The following is a 15,564-nucleotide window of genomic DNA, read 5'->3' as shown; positions in this document are numbered from 1 at the left end:
GCCGTCCCAACCAAGAACCAAACATCGAGTACCACTGCAAAGGCCCTCATCAAACATTGGTTCATCTACTACGGGTGCCCAGCTCGTCTGCATTCAGATCAGGGAAGATGTTTCGAGGCGCAAGTGATCAAGGAACTCTGTAAAGTCTATGCTACTGGAAAAAGTCATACAAGTCCCTATCATCCTCAAGGAAATTCTCAGTGCGAGCGGTTCAACCGCACCATGCATAATATGCTGAGAACGTTGACACCTGAGAAGAAGAAAGACTGGAAAACTCACCTACCCGAGCTAGTGATGGCATACAACAATCACGTCCACTCATCTACTGGCTATTCTCCCTTTTACTTGATTTTTGGGAGGGATGCGCGCCTTCCATTAGATGTCTTGGGTGGAAAGGATTTGGAGGAAAGTGATGCAGAAAACTTGGATGATTGGGTGAAGAGTCATCATAGCCGACTAAAGACTGCAGTAGAAGTTGCAAATACAGTCGCACAGGAAGCCTCTAAGAGACAGAAAAGAGTGTATGACCGCAAGTCATTGGGAGCGCTTGTAAGGCCTGGTGACCGTGTGTTGCTACGTAATCACAAACATAGGGGCAGAAATAAGGTTCAAGACAAGTGGGAACATACACCCTACATTGTAGTAAAGCAGAATCATTCAGACATACCTGTATTTACTGTCAAACCTGAAAAGTGGGGTCCGTCCAGAGTAGTACATAGAGATCAGCTCCGTCACTGCACATTTCCTTTGTCATCATCTAGTACGCCATGTACAACCACACGTAGACCCGTAAACCAGTCAGACTCTGAAACAGAATTCCCAGATCTTGTGTGTTTTCCAGCCACTGTGCAGAACAGAGATAAAAGGGTGGTACAGATGGAAACCAATGATGTAGAACAAAGAGGGAGTGTAATGCAAGAACAAGAGAATGTAGTAGAAGATGTGGTCCCTGAAGTAGAGTGGGGAGTACAAGAACTTTCTGATGATGCTGATGTTTCAGATTTTGAATGTGAAAATGTTCCAGAGCTCAGACGCTCTGAAAGACAAAACCGTGGTAAATTAACTGTGAGGTATAGAGATGATTATCTGATGAAATAAGGTTAAAAAAATTAACTGCGGTTGTGATGAGAAATATGTATGAACTTGTTTGAGATTGAAAAGAATGTATTTTGTTCAATGTTGTACTTTTAAATTGTGTTCTGTTTATGTTCCAGGGGCAGGCAGTCTGGAGATGTCGGTGGTATGGCAGGGTTTAGCAGCGGGGAATGTAACGGAGGTATTTTTCTCTATGGGGACTTTTAGTTTGACGGGTTTTTTCTTTCTCCGGTGTATTCGCGGGAGATGAAAAGACGTCTGGGAAGAAGAAGAGTGAGCAGTGTTACGAGGCAACTCGTCATGATCGCGGAACGAGAGGTTGACACGTTTTCGCGGACGCTGTAATGCAAGACAGCGGTGTACGGTCTTAAGATTAAGTTTGGCGGGTTTAGTGTACAGACTAAATATTGTTGTGTGAGACTGGAGACGAGGTTAAATCAGAATTTCGGTTGATTACGTCATCGGGCAGAGAACAGCGTTGGAGACTGGCTGAGAGCGCGAGAGAGAGTCGTTGAAGCCGTGAGTTTCATTCAAAGAACACTGTTTTTTTTGCCGTTATTCTGACTGTAAGAATTTTTGAGAGTCCTGCTGTTTTTCTGAGTCATCCATAAACTGTGTCGGAGTGAGAGACCTTGATTTTTTTCTGCGAATCATTTAAGTGCACTTGTTAGTGCGCGAGAATGCGTCCGTGAGCTAAACGATTGGTTTTGAAGGAGTGATTCGTTTTTCTTTGTTTTTTTTAAGAGACTGACGATCGTCCATGATCAAGATTTGTTTTTCAGAGACATTTTTTTTTATTAAGATCAATTGATCTTTGAGCCTATTTGAGCGCCGCGCCGTGCGATTTTGTTCCAGAAAGTTCCTGAGTTTTTCCTGGGCCGCGCTGAAACTTTCTTGTGTTTTTATTACCCTGCCATCCTTACGACATCTCACTGTCCTGTCTCTGCTGTTATTCAAGTAATCGCAAGTCATCGCAAGCCATCGCATCAAAGTTGTCGTTGCCACAGACTGGTACAACAGTTCGATACACACATACACACACGAACATTCCACCGATATAGAGTGAACTGAACTGAGTGTTTGAATGACTGAGGGTTTCAACTGTCAATTTGAACTGTGTTTGTGATAACTGAGTCTATTGGAAACTGAATCATAAAATTGATTCATAAGAATCGTTTAAGTGGATCATTTGGGGTGGGATGAGTTATTTAAGGTGAATCATTTGGATTTATCTATAAGAGTCACCCAGTGTTGTTTGTAAATCAGTTTGTGCCCCAATACTGAAATTATTTTTTGGAAACATTTCTGAGTGAATGTGTTAACCATTTGAAGGTTTTCTAGGGCTTCCGAATAACTGTTTTATTTTTGTTACTTTTTGTTATTTTATTCTATTGAAATAAGTCCTTTCAGGAGAAATATAAATAAAATTTCCTAAGGGAAGAAAAATAAATTATTAATTGTTAAAATTAAGACATTTCACAGTTATTTTTGAACTTACCTTGGGGTAGGGGCGTCTCACTTGCACTATTGAGATTAGGTAGGTGGGGATGTGAATTCAAGTTTTTTTCATCACATGCACTTCAGGAAGCCACCGTGTCGACATACTCACCTGAAGCCTACACTACCTATTCCTCTAGTATATCCTGAAATAGTGTAAGGTAAAACATATACACATAACGTGTATATCGAGGCTCAAAGCACTGGAGTGGGGACTAAGATCCTTCGGCTTTTAAGTCTTCCAGGGTAATGTTTTAATTTTCCCCTACGAGGCGAGACTTACAGTCCCGTTACATATTAAACACCGTATCTCTAACAAAAATATACCGTAAAATATATACAAGTCAACACTGTAATTTTTACATTTATTTTTTGTAAAAAAGACTTTTTCTCACAGTTAAATGTACTAAACACTGTATCTCTAACAAAAATATACCGTAATATACATATACAAGCCATCACTGTAAATCTTGCATTTATTTTTTGTAAAAAATACTTTTTCTCGCTGTTAAACGTATTAAACACTGTATATCTAACAAAATATACCGTAATATACATATACGAGCCATCACTGTAATTCTTGCATTTCTTTTTTGTAAAAAATAATTTTCCTCACTGTAAAACGTATTAAACACCGTGTATCTAACAAAAATATACCGTAATATACATATATGAGCCATCACTTTAATTCTTGCATTTACTTTTTGTAAAAAATAATTTTTCTCACTGTTAAACGTATTAAACACTGTATATCTAACAAACTATACTGTAATATACATATATGAGCCATCACTGCAATTCTTGCATTTATTTTTTGTAAAAAATACTTTCTATCACTGTTAAACGTATTAAACACTGTATATCTAACAAAATATACCGTACTATACATATACGAGCCATCACTGTAATTCTTGCATTTATTTTTTGTAAAAAATACTTTTCCTCACTGTAAAACGTATTAAACACTGTATATGTAACAAAAATATACCGTAATATACACATACGAGCCATCACTGTAATTCTTGCATTTATTTTTTGTCAAAAATACTTTTTATCACTGTTTAACATAATGGCCACGCCATGTTGGATGTACTGCTACTTCTGCTTCCCGGTTAAACTAAATATCGGAAAGGAGGTGACCTAAGGTGGGGCGAATGATGCCTGGGGCCATTTGTACTGACACCCACCTGTAATGACACCCACCTGTCAATCAAGCGGTCACACTGATAATTATGCATAACTTTAAGCCTTAATAAGATTCAGATGTCCAGACTCTGGCCTGACATACTAACACTCCTGACAGACATACCACCAGAGACTTAGAATGAGGTCGAATAGTGAAAAAATTTTGCTATTTTGCCTTTCCTAACCACTTCCTTGACCTTGATGGAAAACGTTGTTAGGGGTATAACAGTTATGACCCAGACCAGATATGGAGAAAGAAGACCAGGAGTCGAGAAGTTCAATTAAAGAATCAAAAATTTACTGAAGTATAGTCTGCAGTGAAATTGGTAGAGCCAGCGGCAAAGTCTCACGAGGAGATCGAAAGCCAACTCGTACCTTACACAAAATCTTACATCAATTATACCATTTGCAAGGATGTACATTCCATTATTTTACTCTTGATCGGCTAAAAGACCATAAAGTCACAACATATAGACAGCTATGCGGCCTATCAACATTAATCAGCGCACTTGTCATCCGAGCCCGAGATTTAAATCTGAAGTGAACCTGGGTAGAAGGTCAAACGCACACACAAAACACTGACGAACGACAGTTCTTCTCTGGGCACAAGAGAGCCAGAGCACAACGTTATCAGGCCATTTAAACCAAAACAGAGAGATAAAATATTCACTCCTCGGGCAGAGGAGAGGGGTAGAAATAACATACATTTCTTCCCTAAAGAAATAATAAGAGAAAATCACACTTCTACTATTCAGGTATTATTACATAGGACTTTAAACCATATAATTAGTCATGGAAAGGTAACAATGAAACACAGAATACATCTGGAACCTATGTTTAACGCATTCCCCCTGCCCCCTCCCCTGAGTGGCTGGAGAGCATCACAGATAAGCTTATCCCCAAAAGACCTTCAGCCTACGTGCAGGACAGAGAGAAAGACTCTGGAATGTTCCTAAAAGAGACTAGTTAGCATTCAACACACATATGATTCAAAGTATATTTCAGTTATGCATAAGAAAATAGAATTGATTATGTGATCATGCATATAGTTAATTCATCAATTTATTAAAGAAGTTAAGCGACAGAATACAGATAGATATTGATATAAAAGGATATATATTTATATATATGTATTGATATATCTGAAGAGACAAGGGATTTTGACCCTCACCCTTCAGTCCCCCGTTTTAGACCAATGTGGGGTCCAATACCGCCACATCTGGTCTACCAAGTGAGGTCACTACGGAAGGTGGAGTGGTAACGCATGCTTCCCTGACGGGTCACACTTGTCTCTTCGCCTCATTGCGGACATGCTGGATACTAAAAATTCCCAGTCCCCACGCAAAGGCTCTCCCACCTTCCACTCACAACAGGGCATGGATGTTATCCTTCTTAAGTTTCTCTTTCAAGCGTGTCGTCAGTTTTCTCAGTCGGTTCTCCTCCTCGGAAGGGTTCAAGTTACTGCAAGCAGACCTGCATACATAAGAAAAACAGAAACGAACACACATCCACACACACAGACAGAGGACACCCACTCCCAAAAGAGCTCCAAAAGCATATAACACATATTTAACAGCTCCCATGACCAAATCCTCTGACGCAGCCACAAACTCCTCCCAAGCTTCCTCCACATATTCCTCCACTGTTTCCGTCATGTCAGTAAATATTGCTCCTACCGAAAAAGCCAAAACCAATGCTATTGCTATAGCAGACGGAGGTTCCGAATCAGTATACCATGGAGTGCCCTTAGATTTAAGCCATACAGAATTCAAATACTCATAACCTGCAAATGGATCATAGTTTTTATCTGTTCCAGAAATGCAGTGATAAATTTCTGCCGAGCTGTTTGCGCCTTCAACCGAGGAAAATATTCAGTCTTCTGCTTCAACTCTGCAACACAAAGAGACAGCTCTGCTTCGTTAGCTTTCTTACTCTTATCAACTGGATGCCATGCAGGACCCATGGGGTGTGTCAACCTGTGTTTAGCACAGTCCTCTGATGGAGTCTTAGACTCTAGATCTCTGATTTCCTGTACTGAAGGAATTGGACTCAGAAATTGTCTAAATTGTTTTGCCCTGTCAAACCACTCATCTCCAATAGCTACATCTGACAACTGAGGCCACATCCTCACCTGAAATGATTTATAATTGTCCCACAACAGCTCCTCATACTTTAAAGGTACCAGACTAGTCTTTGCTCGAGTGTACATCATTTCAATATTCAGTTTAAACACTTGCAAGTGCATCCATGCTGTCACATTATAAGCCATCAATGTAGGATTATAACATTTATCTTCAAGGTAATCATGCAAGTGATCCATGTTGAAAACAGTTCTGTTAGCAAGGTTCCTGGCAAACTCATACTGGTGCAACACATCAGAAAAACTAGCCCAAGTGTAACCTGACTTAACAAAAGAAGAATTACACTCCTCCCAGGGTATCTCCATCATCTTCACACCGGTGAGCTTCTCAGAACTTTCTCTACATTTATCAACATCTCCAGGAGGAAACATCTTAACAAACCACTGTTGAATTTCTTTACCTAAACAACGCTCAACATGTGCAGTCTCCTTCCAAGGGTCATCGAATCTAGTGTACCTGGGCCAAGAGAGGGACAAAGCATTAATAACAGGCAAACCATTTTTACTGCCATTCAGATTGAACTTGTCCCTGTCAGTTTTATCTATCCATCCTAACCTATCACAGACTGCACCGTAAGCCCTATTAGTGTCCCATCGGATCATGTGGCATTTAGTTGGGACTAACACTCCCCATCTCATCAAATCCTTATCATTTATTGCTGTTTGATACTCATCAGACCCCGGTTCTTCTCTAATCACAATATGGCTGTATATATAGCTTTGGGCTACATCTTTAACGACTTTGTTGTAACCAAGTTCATTCTTAGCTTTGGGAAGATAGTATGACATGATGTGGCAAGGATCAGGAGCACTTGGGTATAATGGAAGTTTCACTGCTTTTCCACCTAAAATCATGTGGGAGTAATTCACATCTGCTACCTGACGCCTCCTTCGTTCTGCTCTACTCTCACCTTTTCTAGATTTTAACAAATATCGATTAACCATATCCATTCGTATAGAGCATGCACTCATGTTTTCACGAGCTATGTGGTCAGGGATCCAGCTCATTGAACTGAAATCTCCTTCAAACAGGTCAACGCCTCCACTCCTCATCCACCGACCTTTTTGCATAATGAGGGTAGTATCGGGATAATTTGGGGAGTGACCAAGCCAATAGGTCACTGTCTCATTTCCGTCCAGACGATAACAATGATCATTTACATTTTGGTACATGGTTGGAATTAAATTTAGACCCTCAGTTGAATTTAGATGGGTATTGTACCCATGATGGACGGTTATCGATCTCCTCACAATCCCAATGAGTTGAAAATGCATGGAATCTCCCTGTCCAAATTGAAATTTGAATCCACATCAAAAATGATAAAGCGATCAGAATTAAAAATACCAACGAGAGCGGAAGTACCAATCGGATGAAAGCTCATTTCACTTTCAGTCGTCTCTCACTACGCACTTCTTCTTGAAGAATTAGCAGCTTCGGTATGTCGTCGGATTCAGCCATCTGTAATGATAAAACATTTGTTCTAGAATTCTAGAATTTTAACATACACGACAGACATTTAATGATCCCGAGGTAGTAAGTTGTTACACTTTTCAAGTGGTTTCACCTGTGACCAATGTCTCCATACGGTACCCAAAACTCCCCTGTCCAGTAGAACAGAGGTGTTAGTGGTCAATACCACCTGATAAGGCCCATCAAATTTTGGACCTAAGGGGGAAACTATCTGCCGCTGTAACATTACATTGTCACCTATTTCAGGCAAAGCAGGCATGTCTTTTTGCTCAACATTATCTCGATCTGCTTGTCGTGTGCTAACACTAACCCGTGTGTCTCGCAGACTGTCATCCAAAGCTTTCAGATAATTTTGTAAAGCGTCTTTCAAAGGCCCGGATGGTCCCTCATGTTGCAAGGGGGCATCCCAGGGCAGCCGCATGTAGCGACCTGTCATTACCTCAAAAGGGCTGAGCTGTGTAGTCTTGTTAGGGCTGGCTCTCATGCTTAACAAAATCGCTGGGACAGCCGCATGCCACCCTTTCCCCCACTCCAACAATCTCTTTCTCAATGAAGTTTTAAGCGTCACGATTAGTGCATTCAATAGATCCGCTAGATTGGGGCCTAAATGGAATGTGAAAGTGTTGCCTCACCCCCATCAATTTCATGACATTTTTCATCACCTTCCCAGTAAAATGTGTACCCTGATCTGAATCAATTTGTAAGGGCAAACCCCATCTTGGGAAAACTTCATTCAACATAATCTTGGCGGTTGCATCTGCAGTGCAGTTTCTCAGTGGAAATGCCTCAACCCATCTGGAAAACAGATCAACAATCATTAGAATGTATGTAAAACCTCCACTAGGGGCAGTGGACCTATGAAATCAATTTGGAGGTGTGTCCACGGCCCTTGAGGTCGAGGGGCATGTCCTAAGGGAATTTTCAGCTTAGAAGAAGAATTAACCTTAAGGCATACTAGACATCTCTTACAAAAATCATTGCAAGAAGCCCTCAGTCGGGGCCACCACCAGGTTTTGGAAATCATTGCATGTAGTTTTTCAGGACCTGCATGTGCCAAACCATGATACAAAGACATTAGTTCAGTTCTAGCAGAAACAGGACAAACAAAACGCTCATTAAATTTCCACAGTCCTTCTGCATCAGGGTCTCTTCAGGGTCATCCTCATCATAGAGTTTAAAAAGGTCTCTGGGGGTCTCACTCTCCTGAGGAGCAAGAGCCATAACACTCACGCAAGTCTCAGTCCGTGTTGCAGCCTCTCTGGCAGCTGTGTCAGCAGCTCGGTTTCCTGTGGCCTCAGGAGAATTGTCCGTTGCATGTCCAGTGACTTTGATAACTGCTCCTGTTGCAGGAAGATCACAGGCATTCATAAGTTCTTTTACCTGCTGTTGATGAGAGATCGGCAGACCGGCAGTGGTTAGAAATCCTCTGCGTCTCCACACAGGGCCGAAGTCATGAACAGCACCATATGCATAACGGCTGTCAGTGTAAACATTGACTCGTTTCCCCTGGCCATACTGCAATGCTTGTGTCAATGCGACCAGCTCGGCCACTTGAGCCCCTCCTCCTGAAAGAGAACCACAGTCAACAGTTTCACCATGTTCATTTACAACAGCCCAGCCAATGAAGCGTTTTCCCTGTTCATGAAAGCTGGAACCATCCACGAACAACTTCATGGCATCAGAAAGTGGTTCAGATTGAAGAGGGCTCTGGCTGTCCATCTCGATCAGTCGGGCACAGTTGTGTGCAGTTCCTTCTTCTGGAAGTAAGGAGGCAGGGTTGATAGCAGTTTCAATGTCAATATTTATATCCACATTTTTACTCAAGAGAGTGGCCTCCCATTTAGCTCATCTTTGATTAGAGATAGAGCCTAAACGAGTGTTTGTTAACAATTTCAGAATCTGGTGTCTAGTGTGCAGTATCACCTTCTGATGAGTCACAATGTCCTCAGTAATCTTTACAGCCCACTCTGCACAGTCGCATATCAACAGGCACGGATGCTGTCCTGCCATTTAAACAGGAATAGGAGCAGAATAATATCCTACCATCCCATAGGAGTTTCTTCCTGGAACCCTTTGACCCAGGGCCGCTGAATAGGATCGAGTTCCCACCCATGTCCATAGATGGAACGGCCTGCTGGCATCGGCATGACGTAATGCTGGGGAGGAAGCAAGAGTTTCTTTGATACTCACAAACGCCTCCTCCATCTCCTCAGTCCAGTCGATCAGCTCCGATCCAGGTTTTCCTCCTTTCAGCGCCTCTGTGAGTGGTTTAGAAAGTTCAGTGTATTCAGAAACATACTGGCGGCAGTAATTCAAATGACCCATTACTTGCCTTAGACCAGTAACCGTGTTTGGTTTTGGAAGTTCAATGATAGCTTTAACTCGTTCAGGAGTGATGCGTCTGCCGTGCACACCCACAATTTGCCCCAAATAAGTCACTTCAGGCAGTGCTAGCTGTGCTTTCTTCAAGTTCACTTTGAATCCCCCGTTTTGGAGGGCATTCAAAACAGTCTGTACAGCAGTCAAATGTTTGAACTTGGTTGGACTAGCAATTAAAATGTCATCCACATATTGTAGGACAACAGATCCGTCATATTCAATTTGTTTTCTTCCTGGATCGATGAAGGATGCTAGTACCTGATGAAACAGTGTGGGTGAGTTGCAGAAACCTTGTGGCAAACGACTCCATGTCCATTGGCGACCCCTGCTGGTGAAAGCAAATCTGCCTTGGTCCTCCTTGGCTAGGGGACAAGTCCAAAAACCGTTAGAAATGTCTAAAGCAGTAAAAAGACAATGTTCAGATCCTATCTCGTGTAGGATAGTTGCGGGGTTGGCCACCAGAGGGTGCATTTTCTCAGACACTGAATTCAGAGAAGTGTAATCAATGGTCAAACGCCAGCTCCCATCCGGCTTTTTGACAGGCCACATGGGAGAGTTAGTGGGAGAAGAGCAGGGAATCACAATTCCCCGTTTGCATAGTTCATCTACAACAGTGTCAGCTCCCTCTCGAGCCTCATTTTTCAAAGGATATTGTCTTCTGGCTTCATGCAAAGGACCTGGGATGCTCAGTGGCTGAATCTGTGCTAAACCACAATCATATTTATTTTTTGCCCATACATCAGGAAATTTGGAAATTATAAACTTCCACTCAGGGCGAGTTTCAGTTAGACTAGCAGGTTCAGCCACTGCACATCTCTGCTCATGGTGGGGGCCACTCTGAGATAAGCTAATTGTTTCATTGCAGCCAAGCACTAGCTTATCTTGAGAAAGCAAAACATCAGCTTCGAGTTCTTTCAGAATGTCAACACCAATTAGAGTCCCTACAGTATTTTTCCCTACCCAAAATTCAGTCCAATAGACTTTTTCAGAGTTAGAAATGGTTAGAGGGATAGGAACAGATTTATGATATACATTTGTGCCATTTAGACCTTCTATATACAAAGTTTCAGAAGTGATCTCAAGATCGAGATCTGTAATTGATACAGTCGCGCCCGTGTCAATCAAAATAAGGCATTGCCGGCCTCCTAACAACGCATGTATGAATGGGCAGGTGTCTGCATAATTACATGAACCGGAGGCCGCTGACCCCTATTCGTCCCCTATCAGCTGCCTCAGCTTTTTGAGCTCAGCTGTAGTCAGAGAGTTAAGCTTCGGAGCATCACTGTTGACAGAAACATCATTTTTAGGACCTTCCTTTTTCTCATTTCTGTGATTTTTTTGTTTACCACTACGACAATGTCTAGCAATGTGGCCCTCTCTGTTACAATTTCTGCATCTGGCAACAGGCTTGGTACAATCTCTAGAGGGATGACCTCTCTCGTCACAATTATAGCAGGTTATGTTATTGCGGGGACTCATTTCCACTTCAACTGACACAGCAGATACTTTACCCACATTAACATCATCATCACGTGTTTGCAAACGGCTCCAGCTTACAGAGCACCAACGAAGCAAATCCTCCCAATATCTGATGTCAATGGCACTGTTCAACAACATGTCTCGGTATTGTTTATTCAATCCGCCTGTAGCGGATTCTATCACTATGGCAGAATCAAGATCTTCTGCGTTGTTGTTTGCAGCACAGTACGTTTCATAGGCTATGCGAAAGCACTCAATGTATTCTAAGGGGTTTTCGCCAGCCCTCTGTTTAATCTGTGTCACACTGGTCCAGGGAAAAGACCCCCAACCCAAAATATCTTTCACGCGTAACTTGTAATCTGAGTAAGCTTCACAAAACTCTGTGGGGCCAATCTGTGGGGACTCTGGGGTGGAAAGGAGCAGTCTGAACCGCCCTTAATTTGCTGGTGGGAACCAAACCCTCAACCAAAGACTGTATATCTGCCATCCCCAGATTCTGTTGCCTAGCAACAGCCTCTAGCCTGTCCCATAGAATTTTGTTTGGGTTATACAACTTAAAAGGTTCCAACCCTGCAAGCAAACTGTTTTTCTCAGCCGCTGTGAGTCTGACCCATTGACCATCCTCCCAGCCAGCACCCATCTCAGTATTCAATCCTCCCCAAGCCTGATGTCGGATTGGGGTGGCGAATGCCTTCTCAATGGGTTTAGACATTTCTCTGGGGGACAAGTTAAGATTTCCGACCCCCGGTTTTTGCTTAATCTGCTTTGCTTGCATGGCAGGAATCTCCGAAATGTCATAAGGTGGGGGGCGCGAAACAGCCACATTCAACAATCCGCGCGCCTCAGCATATGGCCCATCGTTCTGATTATCAGTCTGATCAGCAGCGCTGAAAGCAGCAGCTGCCTGAGCAGTCTGAGAAGAGAAGGTGGGGGCCAAGGGAGCACGGGGAACTGTCTCATTTTTCACAGCATTTTCTGCCTTCTCACAAACAGCCTCGAAACCCTTACTCAAACTACACAGATCACAGCCGACTTCCTGCATAGTAATTTTTGCCACTCTATCACGCTGGGCAATCAAACTAGACCATCCGTCCATCATATTTGGAATTGCCTTTTCATGGCTTAAAGGTATACCACCCAGTTTACAAATCCATGAATAGGCAAACATGGATAGATATTTGGCCCTATCAGTGTCTTTTTTGTTCTGCAGCCAGTCAATCTGCTGCATGACGTTCCAATCAGAATCAAACCCCTGACTGACCATTTTCTTAATGAGCTGTGCACATTTCTTTGATTTGAGCTCGTCAGAGCAGAGCTGTTTACAGCGTGTGCCCTCCTCGTTTTGGTCAGAACTACTCAGAAAATCCCTTTATCAGTCATTTTTCTTGGTCACAGTTGAAAATCACTACCGAAAAGCAGCAAATTTTAGCAGCAAATATTTTACGCGGATAAATTAACTATAGCAGCAACAATACTGGATTTCTACACAATACACCACAAAGTATTCTCCACAAACATCCTGGTCACATATACTGATCCATACCAATTCGGGTCATAATTTATTTATTTACTTGGGACCGCTCCTGATGCATCCCTGGCAAAACAATCCCTATTGTATTTTATTTTATTTTATACCTAATATCTGAATCCCTAACTGCCTGATTCACTAAGCTCGGGGTACCCCTATCTGAGGTGGAAGAGATTGAGCAGGTTTACGGTGCCACTGGACCTCCCGTCCAGGGACGCACTCTGCCGGGGTGGTGCTACACCAATGCCCACCTGGGCCCCCCACAGAGCACGCTTCACTTGCGCTGTTTGCTGTTTTCACCCTTAACAGCTCTCTCAGCGACTTCTTATACTTTCAATAGTATAATTAAATTACTCTTCACTCGCCTCGTCGGAGTGAAGCTCTCCCGCTCCCCTTCAAAATCTCTTCCAGTCAGACAGCCCTAACAATTAATAAAAGCTTCCTACCTTGTTTGCTGATTTGCCAGAGATGTCACCACAGAGTGATTGCCCGCATTCTCCACCAAACTGTTAGGGGTATAACAGTTTGACCCGGACCAGATATGGAGAAAGAAGACCAGGAGTCGAGAAGTTCAATTAAAGAATCAAAAATTTACTGAAGTATAGTCTGCAGTGAAATTGGTAGAGCCAGCGGCAAAGTCTCACGAGGAGATCGAAAGCCAACTCGTACCTTACACAAAATCTTACATCAATTATACCATTTGCAAGGACGTACATTCCATTATTTTACTCCTGATTGGCTAAAAGACCATAAAGTCACAACATATAGACAGCTATGCGGCCTATCAACATTAATCAGCGCACTTGTCATCGGAGCCCGAGATTTACATCTGAAGTGAACTCGCAGATGGTCGCGGGGCGTCTTCGAGTCGGCCTGGTGTGCATCCCTGGGTTCAAAACCTGGGTAGAAGGTCAAATGCACACACAAAACACTGACGAATGACAGTTCTTCTCTGGGCACAAGAGAGCCAGAGCACAACGTTATCAGGCCATTTAAACCAAAACAGAGAGATAAAATATTCACTCCTCGGGCAGAGGAGAGGGGTAGAAATAACATACATTTCTTCCCTAAAGAAATAATAAGAGAAAATCACACTTCTACTATTCAGGTATTATTACATAGGACTTTAAACCATATAATTAGTCATGGAAAGGTAACAATCAAACACAGAATACATCTGGAACCTATGTTTAATGCATTCCCCTGCCCCTCCCCTGAGAGGCTGGAGAGCATCACAGATAAGCTTATCCCCAAAAGACCTTCAGCCTACGTGCAGGACAGAGAGAAAGACTCTGGAATGTTCCTAAAAGAGACTAGTTAGCATTCAACACACATATGATTCAAAGTATATTTCAGTTATGCATAAGAAAATAGAATTGATTATGTGATCATGCATATAGTTAATTCATCACTTTATTAAAGAAGTTAAGCAACAGAATACAGATAGATATTGATATAAAAGGATATATATATATATATATATATATATATATATATATATATATATATATGTATTGATATATCTGAAGAGACAAGGGATTTTGACCCTCACCCTTCAACGTCACGGAAAGATGTGAAGGAGAATTCATAAGGAGTTAGGAGAAGACGACCACGGTGTTCAGAGAATCCAACTGCATGCACTAGACTACGTCATGATGCGATGGTGAATGTTATTGACGTGATCTGTGGTAAAACTACAAAGCTCTGGAGATGGACTACAAAACGCTCATCTGAGATACTTACTAGATATGTTCTTACTGTGTTTTTAATGCAGGAAATATAAACGTGAAAAACCCTGTGAAAAATATGACTTCATTATCAACATCAGAATTCAATAATAAATGAATATTTCCCACCTGTCACAGAAGTCAGTGTTTGTTACGCTTGTATGGTCGCTCACCCTCCTATCCACTCATATAAACATATTAGCAAGTCATGGCAAAAATATATGATTAATCAGCAACGGTAACTTCATGATGATCTGCAGGACGCTGGATGTCACAGTTAGAAACAGTTTTTACTGTGCGTGAACGCAGCTCGACAGTCAACAACAGAACACACTTCATGGTCAACATTTTTACATCAGGTCAACACGTATGTTGATATTCACATTCTCTCTGCTGCAGTCTGCATCACACTGTTTAAATACATTGTTATTGTCTTTCTTATGTCTGGTTGTGAATGACCGAACGGAGGAGGAATTGTGGTAATTTCACTTAGTTAGGAAGGTTCCTAAGCAAAATTGACTATTCAGCCGCACCCTTAGCCTCTGTGAGCCACTAGATTAGCTAACATTACAACACAGGTACCACACGGAAACTTCTACGAACTGTCGTATCAAAGCTCCAACAGACTCTCTGTACTTCCAGTGTGGCAGTGTGGACAAAAAAGAGGGTGAGGGTGACAGCACATGCTTGTGCGTGTAGCATGTAGCCACAACTGTCCTGTGCAGTCATTTGCTACATTTTTTAAAATTTGCTGAGAGAGAAAGAAAGAGAGAGAGAGAAAGAAAGAAAGAGCGAGAGTTAGGGGAATTTGAGGCTTTACTTACATTTGTAAATGTATTTAGAGTTACAAATGTCTTGAATATAATTTTCATAATCACCAATTAATCTGTTTAATATATATATATTATATGTGTATATAGAGAGAGAGATAATATCTTTCACATGAAATTAACAGGTTGTAGGCTTGAAGTTTGCATTTATAGATGGTGCAATATTGTGAAAAGTTAAAAAAAAAAAAAGTTTAAAAAGAACTTGCACTTGTTTTTTCTGATTTTTTTATTTT

The sequence above is a fragment of the Xyrauchen texanus genome, chromosome 13, assembly GCF_025860055.1.
Source record: "Xyrauchen texanus isolate HMW12.3.18 chromosome 13, RBS_HiC_50CHRs, whole genome shotgun sequence".
NCBI classification, from domain to species: Eukaryota; Metazoa; Chordata; class Actinopteri; order Cypriniformes; family Catostomidae; genus Xyrauchen; species Xyrauchen texanus.
This window is presented reverse-complemented; position numbering follows the sequence as displayed.